Below are 13,798 nucleotides of genomic sequence, written 5' to 3'. Positions count from 1 at the left end.
CAGTTAAACTGAATGTTATTTCCTAAATGACGTTGACATGTAACTCTGCACTATTCATCCCTGTGGACATTCAGCTTGGCTTTCCCGTACAATTCCTACTCTCTGACTCCTCTCCACCCCTTTTTCTTTTCAACAGAAGCACACACCCTGCTCAAATCAAAGCAAGCAATTCAAAGTTATTTTACATTTATGCTTTACACTTAAGCGTTCTGTCTCCAGTATTCAAAAATAAAACACATAACTCATGCACATCCCCTTTAAGACAATGCAACAAGGCATGGGGTTTTGCATGTCAGGTTAGTGTAGAGAAAGGGTTAAGTGAGACCGCCCCAGCTCTGTTGTGCGTATGCAATAATCTGTGTGGCTGCCTTGGCTGTCTGCCAAAGTGTTGCCTTGCCTCCACACACTCCCCCCCCCCCCCTTCCTCCCTTTTGCATGAAGTAGGATCCTTGAGCTGTTGCAGAGGCAGCCAACTGCTCCATATTTGGCTTCTATTACACATTTACATACTGGAGAGAGAGAGCTGTACTGCAGACATCATTTCTACTACAGTAGAGGAGACATACAAGACCAGTCTTACTGCGAGAGGGGGGGGGCAGAGTAACAAAAAAGAGGCAGCAGCTCAGACACCCTCTTCACCCAACAACCTCTCTACCGCACTTTACAGTAAGTCCATTTTTTCCTCTTTGCTGTTCTTTGTCGATTGTGGAAATATCAGCAGCCAAGACGTTTCTGTACTATTCCTGTGGATATTTATATACAATACAACCTAAGCGACCATAAGCCGAGCTTTCCAATCCTGCTTTTCAAGCCTCGAAAAAGGAGCAGCAGCAGAAAACTGTAATCGTCCAGAGGTACAGGCATATTCTTGTCTTTTTTTCTCCCAGTGTCATAGATTGGTTGATAATTGTACTCAGTAAAGATCTACTAATAAACTCGGTCGATTAGGGAAGGGTAAGTATTCTTTTTGTGGTTGTGATGGGCCCTGACAGCGTAAATTAACCCTTCCTCAGCTAGAACTGCCTGTATTGTTATGTGGAGTTAGAGTGGTTAACATTGGCAGTAGTAGGGAAGAGATCTGTGCAGTTACCACTTCCCCCATGGGGTGCTGAAAAGAGTCTGCAAAGGGAGAGCCTACGTGTGTATGTGTACGAGAGAGTAGACTGCACGTTTATGTCACCTCTGTCAATCCCCTCCTCCTGCTGTCTGATCTATCAGTCTGCTCCTGGATAGAGACCACCAGGTGCCACACTACTGGGGACAATCGGCTTCGTTGTGATTTTTGTCATTTTATTTTTCATAGTCTCTGAGCCAGGTCATTTATTATTTTAGGAGGAGCAGAGATACATAGATAATGCCTGCACCTGGCCTTATATTTAAGGCCCCTTCATTTCGATGGTAAATACATGACTTGGCCTTATGCTTCATGTGAGATCTAACCGAGCCCCGGCCGACATGATGCACAAGATGTTCCATAGTATACATACTATTGTCATTACAGGTTTGAATGGAGGCTGTCTTTTAATGTATATGTAATATTATTTATGATTGACATCTTCAGTCCATGTTTGTAGGCCTAAATTTTTAGTATGGATAGTATATAATTTACATACTTTATTTTATAGTAGGAAAGACACCACTTGTTTGCCATGAGAAGTTCAAGTCCAAGTTTTGAAGTGAGGCCTAATGTCTCCCTTAGATAAAAAAAAGCCGGTCTGGAGTAGTCACTGAAGGCTCACTGCTCCACCCTAACAAACTGGGCTATGCACAGAAGGCTTCCACCGGGGCCTCCTGGAGAACATTACAGACTGACTCAAACCTTTAAACTTTAAGTTACTAACGTTCTTACTATTTATATGGTAGCATCGTCTTTGACAGTACTGTTCAACTTGCTTAGAAAAGTAGTGATGTAGCAGGGTGGAACAGAGGGTTAAAAGTTATGTTAAAGTTTGCTACATTTGTTGCAATGGAATTATAACCCCAAGTGTAAGAGTTTACAAGAAGAAGTGTAATAAGAAGAGGTGAAGAGATTATTGTATGAGGACAAAATTGTATGGAGGAAATATTAGCAATTAAATGTGGTGTAATAATAATAAGAATTATATATGGAATTATTTAAACGTTCAATATAATACATCAATGATATTTAATTAACTTATGTGCATAGATAGCCTTAAGTATGTGAAATACATAATTGTAGTATATAGTATAGTAGTATGTACTAGTGACAAAGCAAGTATAAATTGCAAGCATATTTATTGCCCTTAACTATAGGGTTGTTAGCGGGAGCTCAGATGTCAGCATAGAATGATGGACTTCTTAATGGTCTGTTCTTACAACTGTCTGTATAGTAAGTACGTGAAGCTCAGTGAGTAAGCATAGTGAAAGAGCTGTGTGTAGTGTAGTGTAAAGCTCCCTCCTCCCAGTGGGTGAGTACAGTGAGTCAGGCGTAGCTGGGAGGAGGATGCGGTGTGTGTGAAAGGAGACAGGGCCTCGGGGAAAGCTCAGCTAGGGGAAATGCTGCCTAGCTTAGCAAGGACAGACGTGTAAGAGAATGAGCAGATTGCATGGCACAAGAGTGTGGATGAAGTTGTCAAGCATATTTTGAAGGTTTGTGTCAGCCATGGACTGAAGGCTTGTGCGAAGACAAGTGTCTTTAAATGTAGGCTACTTTCAAGGTATTTTCATTTTCATCTCTCTGGCTTCTTGCTGTTGTGGTTGTAAAGGGGTTAAATTTACCACCTGTAATCGTCTTTAGGTGTCAAACATTTTACCCGTCATTTGTGCAATTGAACGTTTCCAAAAGTAATTTTTGTCTGAATGTGGATTGTTTTGGTGTGAGAATTCCCCCTGATGTATGCACAGGCTGCTTCTATGTGGTACTATATAAAATCCGCCTGTATATGTAGATTATAATCATCTCCCAGAGCAAGCAGTACAGTCAGTTTAATGGTAACTGCATTGAAAACGGCTAAACCCTGTTCATATCAGTGTCATTGCTAGCACTATAGGGGGTTTCCACGGTTTCCCAGGAAACAGGCTTTTCCGTAGAGTGGGCCCAAATCCTTCTACAAAGAAATAGGAGTTCACGTACATATGAACCTGTTCCTAGAAATGAGACCGGGGTCCGCTGCGATTCGATGCAAGCTGAGGAAAATCTGTCAGTCCTGCCCAGTGACCTCTTTCAGCGTGACTCAATCAACAGTTAACTCTACGACTCCCAGTGCCTGATACACAGACGCTACACGTTAAGGCCTAGAGCTGGGGGACAACTTACACATGTAGTGTATCTGGGCCTTTATTAATGATTGCTTTGCACATTGCATTAAACCATTCCCTTTCTTCCAGTGCTTCTCTGTGTTTCCCCACAAGGGGATGCAGCAAGTGATATATGTCTGTACATTCACACGGATATGCTACGAGCTGTACGTGTTAATGAAGTGATTTATGTGATAAATCCATTCTGATGATTTAGTTCTTGATCTGTTCAGATAATAAAAGCCCTTGTTTTACACCCCATTGACGAACAGAAAAAAAAACTACAGTAATCCGCTGTAGACAAGCTGAAGGCCTAGTTCCTAGAACTCTTCAAAGCCACATTATATGCTTAGATCTAGCAGTACTTCTCCCGTTGCTATTTTACAATATATAGGTTGTTATTTTGGGCTCAAAAACCACTGTGAATTCTTAATGTTAGATATACAAGTAGTTTTAATTCAAAAAGTATTAGCATTATAATAAGCAGCCGAAAAGATGATGCATTGCATTTTTGTTCTCATTTATCGATACTGAAAACTAGCATTTTATAATTTTGTCGTGTATTGCTGCCTTCTATACCCATACCTACATATCTATACAGTATATTATATATATATGAGATTCACCTAATATCACCTAATATATTTTCTATCATTCATGTGTTTGGTCTATAGGTATAACATAAATTTCTTGACTGAAAAAAAATGTTTTAATTGATTCAAATTTGTCCTTTGTGCTTATTGTTTTTTTTTACAAGAGTCTTAGAAGATTTGGGTTGTAGTTGCTATGTACTCGGTTATGGCTTGTATATGGACACACTAACCTCAGCAGTAAATTTACCAAATAAAATCAATTTGCCATGTTGTATGTATGCATATCCCTGCTCGTGAGAGAAAACTAAAGTGCATTATTATATAACAGGACACTAACCTAGACCAAGGCTGAGTTTTCTATGTAATCTTATGTGTTTTCAATATAAAGACACTTTATATTGCAACTAAATCCTATTGCTACATAGGACAGATTAGTGTTTGATATCCCAAACCAATAATATATTCTACTCTTCACTGTACTTCATGGAGAATAGTTCTTAATGAATATACTTGTTTGACAGAGATAAAAATACAATTTGCCACAGCTAAACCGTGACTTTTCCATGAAAATCTTAAAACCTGCAGTGTGTTCATTACTTTTTTCTGCTGCATGTGAATTGGTCACTTGCCAAATGAACATGGGAACAAGTCCCAACACCTCTGGTGACACTTAATAAAATAGAAAAATTTTAATCAGAGATTTTGAATTTTAATAGTTTCCCAATACTACTATAATGTCCACAGATAACAGATCTACCATTATTCTGGTGTATACGGTGCAGTATTTATCAGGAGAAAGACAACTAGCATAAGTGTGCCAATTGAAGACTTTCTTTGAAACCTTATTTTTATTTTTCTTAAAAGAAATTATACCAATTATTGCCAAAGATAATATATAACTGTATGCGAGTTATAAAAATATTGTTGACCCTCAGAGGAAAGCTTTTACTGACAATCTAAACAAGCAGCAGACTGTTACATAACTAAACTAAACTCTAACGCAAGAGAAATGGGGAGTGAAATCTATTTATATTACCAATCGCTGCATGTGTACAATAAGACAATTAAAGCTTGATTATATAGGATTTATAGTTTTACACAAATATAGGGAAAAGTTTGCATCTTGTAGTGGGCACAACTCAAGAAATTGTACAGAAAATTCCAACATATCCTGTAGTCAGGCACAAATGAAAAATTCTATTTAACAAATTTTATATAGAATTAGAAAACTTCAGATTTTCTAAGTTATATTAAAATGAATGAGAGACAGTTAACAAAATCTAATAAGAAGCAGAGCCTCATAAAATGTATATTTTATGTCATTCTCTACTCTTATTTTATAGAGACCTTTGGTAATTTTTATTGTAGGCAAATTCATCAACCACACTATCTAATGCACTTCTGAAGGTGTTTTAGAGATGACTTTAAGACACTTGTCGACCAGGCCCTAAGTTTTCACATATGATATGTCTACTCCTAACTATGAACCACAAAGATTATACACAATTATTTTTTTACATTATTCCTACTATAAATCACATACATGTGTCCTTCTGTACACACATTTACCAATTTATTTTGTGTTGTTACTATAGTTGAAAAGGCTCATAGAGAGTCCAGCTCCAGTTTACTCAAAGGAATTTTTTGGAGCATATTGCATCATCCTGACAGATATCTACATTCAGTGCAGGAAGAAAGTTACTAGCAACTCCATACAAGTAGAAGAAGAAGAAAAAAAAAACACGGCAAGGCCTATTCTATTTTTTAGTTATTTTTAGCAGAGGTGAAACAGATAATCTTAGATCCTGTGAGAGGAGCATTTTTGTGCAGAGTTTCATATTTTATGCTTTTGTCTGATTCCTCAAAACTTTAGAAAATCTTGTATTCAATGTGTTTCTGTATACTATGCAACTATATCTATCTACTATATCTATGTGGATACCCTTAAAATATGTTCTATATCTTATATAATGCTGATTGATAAGGGCAAACAACAATATTTAGCAGCATCTCTTAAAGAGAATAGTAGAAATAGTCAAATTATTTGGTATAGCATAAAATATTAGTCTTTTGTACAGTAGTTATTACACATGCACTGGAATTCATTAAAATTAAATAGCCATATGTAATTGAAACTATAGTCTCATATCTACATTTTTAACGCCTTACCATTATATGTGTACAAACCTTCAAAATAATGGCAAGCATAATTTTTTTAGCACTTAAAATAGTAATATGAATAGAATTAGCAGTTCTGCTTCAGGGTCCTCATTTCTTTGACCTGACCTACCCTGCACTACATGGACAACTCACTGATGTGAATGGGCACTGTGTAATGCTACTTTTCACCTGTGGAGGTGCTGTGGGGATAAAGAAAACAAATCAGATTTCTTCACAGATCACAGGTAATTTGCCAAAAGAGGCAGACTGTTTGATCAGTTAACGGATATGGGAAAATTTGAACAGGTCGAAATCCAAAGCAGTGAACCACATCACAATGCATTAAATCCTTTTATATCTTCCTCTGACCACTTTCCACATGCACTGTAAGCACACAGTGGCTAAGTGTCTCTCTACTGGCAGCATAAAAACGGAAATACCATTCACTTCAATATGGGGCACAGCCATAAATGACAGTGCCCACTACTACAGGGATATGGAACCAACTGCTGTAATACCTGATCAGAAGCTGGGCGTTGCCTGTCCTGAGCAGTGGTCATGATTAGTAATGCATGGAACAACCTTTTAAAATACCTTCCTCAGAGAAACCAGAGAAATGAGGCACTAAGGTCCCATCTTTGATGAACGTGGGATTGTGTGTTGTGTGTTTCTAACATTTGGTTCGCAGTATTGTTAGACTTGCTCCTGAATGCAGGGTGGTAGAACATAAAAAGAGGTTTTAATGAGGCCATGCCCTGGTCTAAACCACAATCTTTTTTGAAAGTAGAAACCAAAGCATGAAACTGCTAGAAGTTGATAATTATCCCTCATCTATGTAGCGTAATATTATTCTATAATATTATTATCATGTTTTCTTTATCAATGGTTGTCCAGGATTAGGGTTGAACCTTTTTCTCCCTCAAGAAGAAGCTCTTTCTTGTCCATGGGCCTGTTTTATAGCCCAACCCTTCTCCTTTGAAAGAGGTAGAACTTTATAGCTACTTAAATCCTTGACAATACTTGACAATGACAAGAAGTGTTTATCATCATCCCTTCCTACCATTTGCACCTTAATTTTCCTATCTCATCGCACTAAAATCTTCAACCTCTCTCTCTCTTCTGGTGTCATCCCCTCTTCTTTCAAGCATGTGCTACTAACTACTCTGCAGTCTCTAATCTCTCGTTCATCTCCAAACTCCTGAATGCCTGGTCTATTCTCGACTAACCCGCTATCTCTCAGCTAACTCCCTCCATAATCCCCTGCAATCTGGTTTTCATACTATGCACTCCACTGAAACTGCACTTTCTAAAGTTTCTAATGATCTCCTCATTGCTAAATCCAAAGGTGACTATTCTCTGCTAATTCTTCTGAATCTCTTGGCAGTGTTTGATACTGTGGATCACCAGCTCCTCCTCAGGATGCTTCGCTCTATTGTCCTGAAGGACACTGTACTCTCCTGGTTTTCTTCCTATTTTTCTGACTGAACTTTCAGTGTTTCCTTTTCTAGATCTCTCTCTTCCTATCTTCCTCTCACGGTTGGGGTTTCTCTGGTCTATCTTTAACATGGGGCATACGCATATTGGACTTGCATATTAAATCTGGTGCACAGTCCGACTGAGCACACGAACGCGCCCTAAATTGTGTTGCATGATGAGTGCAGCTGCTCCACAAAAGGGTCACATGTGACATTTGTGGTGCAGACACTACTTAAATACCTATGCAAGCAGTCTGCACTAGAAAGAACATGCAAAGTCCACCAGAAAACCGCCGCAAAGCCCCTAGTAAATGGGCCCCCTTGTCTTTCTACCATCTATCGAACCAACCCTGAACTCTCCATCTCGGTCTGTGGAATCACTATAACACCAAGGCAGCAGGCCCGCTATCTTGGGGTTGTGTTGGACTCCGACCTCTCCTTTACATGGCATATTCAATCTCTTGCTCGATCTTGCCCTATGCCTCTCAGAAATATCTCCAGAATCTGCCCATTTATTACAATTGAAACCTCTAAAATGCTAATTGTTGCTCTTGTTCACTCTCAAATAGACTACTGGAACTCCTTACTAATTGGTCTTCCACTTACTAAACTCTCTCCTGTCCAATCTCCAGCCAGGCTGCTTCCAGTCTGTGTCAGTCACTGAATTGATTGTCCATCTCCTTCCAAATACAGTTTAAAATAATAACTCTCATCCACAAAGCTCTGCATAATTCTGCACCAGGTAGGGCTTCTCCTCTCTCCTCTCAGTCTATCGCCCAACCCATGCTTTTCGAACTGCCAGTAATTCTCCCGAGCTTCTCCTGAGCTGCACCAAATCTCTCTAATGTCCTTCCCTACCAGACTAATTCCCAACCTCCAAAGTTTCAAATGTGCTCATCAAACCCATCTCTTTAAGCAAGCCTATCACACTCGATAACCGCATTAAATTTTAACTCTCTCTTTACTAACCCATTCTTCCTCCCAACTGTTATCTGGCAAACATCAGATAAATACCAAGCTCCAGGCTTCTCTGCAGTTCCATTCACCCTAGACTTTGAATATAAGATGTTGTTGATGGCTGGTTCAACTAGCAGCATTTTTATGTATTAAATTATGTTGTTCTGTTATAAAGAATGGCTAGACCATTATAAAAGCTCTCATACCTCTTTTGTCACCCCCTTATCCTCGTAGACTGTAAGTTTTTGTGAGCAGGACCGTCACTCCTATTGTTTCATATGACTGTTTTTACTCTGTATGGTAGTATTTTATTTGTATATGTCCCCTATGATTTTAAAGCACTACAGAATATGATGGTGCTATATAAATAAATATTATTATTCCTGTTCAGACATTGACTTCAAGTCAATGCACGAATAGGCACTACCAGTGCAAGGCGGCTTCAGATTTAAGCAGCTACCCTACAAACCAAAGGGAGCTGTTTGCCAATGATAGAATGTTATAGTAACATATTAAGCTGGGGAGCGAGAGCCCATACCCAGACACGTGCACTTCTGACCTTCAGAGAGAATACAGTGCAGTAAGAGTGGGAATAGAACAGTGTGCAGCCATGGCTGGTAACCCAGACAGCATGCAACAAAAAGGAATGAATAACATCTGAAGAAGAAAGCAACATAATAATGGCTCATATTTACAAATATCCTTATGCGATTAAGTTTATTAAACACGTTTTTTCATCTGGAAATATCCCTTTAAAGAACTAATACAGGTGCAATGTACTACGTCAGAACATGACTAGTGGACTAGGTAGGACCTCTGTTATCAAAGGTTGTGTAATTCCATAGACAGTATACATTTTATGACATATGGCTATATGTAGGTTACTTAAGGTACTGAGCTGGGACTTTTAATGCTAGATTATTTGTACATACTTTGTTTGTACTTTGACCAAGTCTATACCATAGTTAATAATACATTTCCCATTGTACTTCTCTTTGTAGGGTTTGTGGATACTATACGTCTTTTTCCATTCTTTTGCATGAGGCCATTTAAATAAAACATAGTTGTGAATTGATATTATATTTTGGGTTACAAAAAAGGCTTTCCGAAATTATAGCAGCCTTGTCATACAAAGGTTTTTCTCATAAGCAAGCTGTTCACATGAGAATGAACATTTCCACATAGCAATCTACATTCCTTGTTACGACAAAACACATAAGGCTGGGTGGAGATGTGTTTTTTTTTTGTTGACAAGGCAGTGATGGTAGTGACAGTATTGAAACAGGGACTGCAAAGATATTAACAGAATGATCTTTTAATGACTTTTTAAGGTTGTTGGAGTTGAAGGAAACCTTGGAGGTATCCTTACAGTAAAGCTGGGAACTCTGTTCTTTTCTTAGAAATGCAACATGACTTTCTTTTCTAGATCTCTAAGGACTCATATAGACAAACTTGTTTTAGGGCTGTAATCTATAGTTTTTTTTAAATTGGCTAGTACACGGATTCCAAGGCCCTGTGCATGAGGCGATTTCCTGGACCACAAGAGATGGAGCAGGTCCTATTCCTTTAAGTCTTTGCGGCTCGGACTGTCAATGGCAGATGCTCACCCCCCGATGACAGACAGGGCAGAAACATGAGATCACATTCCCTTGTTTGCTTCCTGCAAGCAGCACATGTGCATAAAGCCTTATGAAGATCCAAATGCCAACCATACAATTTCAGTAGCCATTAGTCAATAGTTATTACTAGTAAACCCCTGCCCCCCCTTAAATACCTGAAGGCAAAGGATTGGGCATCTGGAAAAACATGTTCAATCATTCCTTTCCCTGTATCAAATATACATTAGATGGTTAACTAGTCTTGCAAAAGCTAGTGGCTTGGCTGACATTAGTCTAATAAATAAGGCCACCTAATGTTAAACGTGTCCAGTCCTTGAAAGATCATGGTTATTAATTTAGTTGTACCTGTGGATGTGAGACCGGATCCAATGCATAACTATCATGTCTATAGCCAGCATTATTTTATGTAGAATACACGTCACTTCTAGCGGATAAGAGGTGCCCCACTCTAGATACAAATTAATGAGCAACTCGGCACTCGGGTTCAATGCAAAGTGATTTTTTTATTTGTAAATTGTGCTATATACAATAAAGTATGTGGCATTTCGGTCAATGCAGTGCCTTCTTTTGACATGGATTGTAGAGTCAAGAAGAAAAGGAGTTGAATGAGTGCTGAGTATGGTAGTACAGAGACTGCAGGAGAAAATCAACCCAGTAAGCAGATTCTCTTTTGCAGTCTCTGTACTGCCACAATCCACCCATGGCATACATCTGTATCTTGATGCTATAGGGCAGTGATTTTCAACCTGTGTGCCGCGGCACACTAGTGTGCCGCGACACATGGTTGAGTGTGCCGCGGGGAAAGTTCCCCGAACTATGGTGTCCATGTGTAGTGCTGCCACCGCGCCCCTGTGTTTCAGCCCCCATACTTACCTACAAGCCCCGCGTCGGCGATCCGCCCATCTTCTGTAGCTCCTGCACCGCGCGGCCCATGTCAAGTGACCAGAAGCGCGCGGTGCAGGAGCTACAGAAGGTGGGCGGATCGCCATTAGGAGTGAAGAAGACATCAAGGGTAAGTATATAATGTTATTATTTGTATAAGGAAGGCAGTTAGGGTCTTTTTTTATTAGTAAAGAGAGGCTGGGGCTTTTTATTAGTTAAGGGAGGCCTCTAGGGCCTTTTAATTAGTAAAGGGGGGCCTCTAGGGCCTTTTAATTAGTAAAGGGAGGCCTCTAGGGCCTTTTAATTAGTAAAGGGGGGCCTCTAGGGCCTTTTAATTAGTAAAGGGGGGCCTCTAGGGCCTTTTAATTAGTAAAGGGGGCCTCTAGGGCCTTTTAATTAGTAAAGGGGGGCCTCTAGGGCCTTTTAATTAGTAAAGGGGGGCCTCTAGGCCTTTTAATTAGTAAAGGGGGCCTCTAGGGCCTTTTAATTAGTAAAAGGGGGCTTCTAGGGCCTTTTAATTAATAAAGGGGGGCCTCTAGGGCCTCTTAATTAGTAAAGGGAGGCCTCTAGGGCCTTTTAATTAGTAAACGGAGGCCTCTAGGGCCTCTTAATTAGTAAAGGGGGGCCTCTAGGGCCTCTTAATTAGTCAAGGGGGGCCTCTAGGGCCTCTTAATTAGTAAAGGGGGGCCTCTAGGGCCTTTTAATTAGTAAAGGGAGGCCGCTAGGGTCTTTTAATTAGTAAAGGGAGGCCGCTAGGGGTTATTTATTAGTAAAGGGAGGCCTTTCATGACTGTTTTAGTGTCATTTTGTGCTATTTTGGTTGGTGGTGTGCCCCAGGATTTTCTAAGTATAAAAAGTGTGCCGCGGCTCAAAAAAGGTTGAAAATCACTGCTATAGGGAGCCAAGCCGAATCATTGTAATCCCTAGTACTGCCACCCATCACTGCCATCTGCCATGTGTATTGAACCTGAGACAAATTTTTCTTGGTATTTTTTTCATAATATCTTTGTAGTATCATTTTCTATCTGTAGTATCTTCTGCAATCTAGTGCTAACTTGCAATTCCCTTAAAGCGGTATTCACATCTGGGCATTGACATTTAATTGAATTCATGTGTCATATACATTTCTTCAATTCAATGTTATTAATGAATTAAAAATGTACCTTTGGGAAAATAGTTTTCAATAAATGTGGTAATTTTGTGTCTTAGAAATGAGAATGTTGTCCTTGGATACGACCACCTCTGCTGGAGTGATTGCACAAAGAAACAAATTGTTTTTGTACATGTAGTGGGCGGGAGTTACTGCATGTCCCACAGCCGTCCTGTGGTAATGAATGTTGAATACAGGGGGTCAGGCAGGGCTCAATAGTGCTTGTCTGGCCTCTATGCCAGTGTGGATGTACAAGGAAACTTTCTTGTTTCTAAGGCACAACATTTTATACATTTATGCAAAATAATATTAATTAGTTTTTAATAACATCCAATTGAAGAAATGTATGTATGTGTATGTATGTGTGTATATATATATATATATATATATATATATAGTGAAGTACATTAAAGTTTAATGCCCAGATGGTAATACCTCTTTAAGCATGGATAACATTTAGCTTATTGTCTATTTCTCTTGTAAGGTAAAAGTCAGTTTCAGACATGTGGCTTTAATATTCTGCACAGTAGGCCTTGAAGGGGCTTCAATGAAGTGTAGAGTGGTCTTCGTTCTCGATCTTGTTCCTGTAAATCATATAGAATTTGTGTTTGTAAGGCTCTTCTGTGCAGCGCTCGCTCTGATCAATCATCTGGCTGCCATGGTAATAGACAGCATTCATCAGCTATTCAGGTGTGTTGTGTCTTTAGGCAGACTTCTCCAGCTACTCTGCTCTATTGTGCTGTAAATCATGGACTTCATAACATCAGTAATTACTATCCTGATTTTGTTGGTAAATGCAATTACCTGATCAAGATCCTAAAACACAAGGACGACTACCCTTTAGCCATTAAACTGATCCATGGCCAACAGATAAGACGTCTTTTCGATGATGGCCTATTTTTAACAAATCATCAGTGCTTGGCATTCTGAGAGCTCTTCATTTTTATGCCAGCTGGTAATGGGAGTTTATTTTTCTATTTAGTCCCTATTTGGTCTTTCATTTAAACATAATTTTCTCATATGAGCATCTCGAGACCAGCATACAAAAGAAGGCTGCTTGGATGCAGTTGGAGATGCTGTTACCCCTAGCATCTCAGATGTTATTTATCTGAGGTTTTTCCTAAAATTGAAATCTCGTAGACACCAACTAATTTGCTTATGGTTGAAGCACATAGGCCTCACCAAAAGATCTGTTACAGAATCCATTTCTTATAGTAACATGTACCCTTTAAACTACTGATATCCTCTTATATGGAACATCCTCTCTAGCACTGGGACTGCTATGTCAGCATCCCCTATGTCCCTTGGCATGGCCAATAGTTCCATTTTTCATTCAATACATCCAGCAAGCACATATAATGTCAGTTGTACAGATGATTACCACTATCTATTATATTTTTCCATTATTATTGTACACTGGAGGTAAAAATTAGAGAACAACACACAATTTCCAAAATGTCAAGGTCATGTTATCCTAACATGTGTAAAATTCCAGTATCTTAGCCTTAGTTCCAAAATTGTATTCTAAAACACAGAATAAATATATAAATGAGAATTGTAAAAGAACAAAATTCTAAATTAGAGAACACTTTCAGATACCTGCAAGTGATTGGTGTTAATCTGGTAACTGGTGCTAATTTCCTTCATTATCCACTGTAACTGCATGTGCATGGTGAATCAACAGTAAAGAAAAACTATTTTACT

General features: G+C 39.1%; 1 protein-coding gene across 3 annotated transcripts in view; it reads left to right on the top strand.

Annotated features, from left to right (window-relative positions):
• The first annotated feature begins 414 nt into the window (after positions 1–414).
• Positions 415–13,798, top strand: part of ATXN1 (ataxin 1) — a 212,947-nt gene continuing 199,563 nt past the window's right edge. Inside the window, exon 1 of one of the 3 annotated variants that reach the window (XM_072152640.1) lies at positions 415–666. The gene's annotated coding sequence lies outside the window, so the exon portion shown is untranslated. Of the gene's footprint in view, positions 667–730; positions 855–2,464; positions 2,679–13,798 lie in introns of those variants that run through there. The other 2 variants (XM_072152642.1, XM_072152641.1) reach the window with 2 other exon arrangements.

Source organism: Engystomops pustulosus, chromosome 5 (genome assembly GCF_040894005.1).
Source record: "Engystomops pustulosus chromosome 5, aEngPut4.maternal, whole genome shotgun sequence".
In the NCBI taxonomy this organism is placed as follows: Eukaryota; Metazoa; Chordata; class Amphibia; order Anura; family Leptodactylidae; genus Engystomops; species Engystomops pustulosus.
This window is presented reverse-complemented; position numbering and strand designations above follow the sequence as displayed.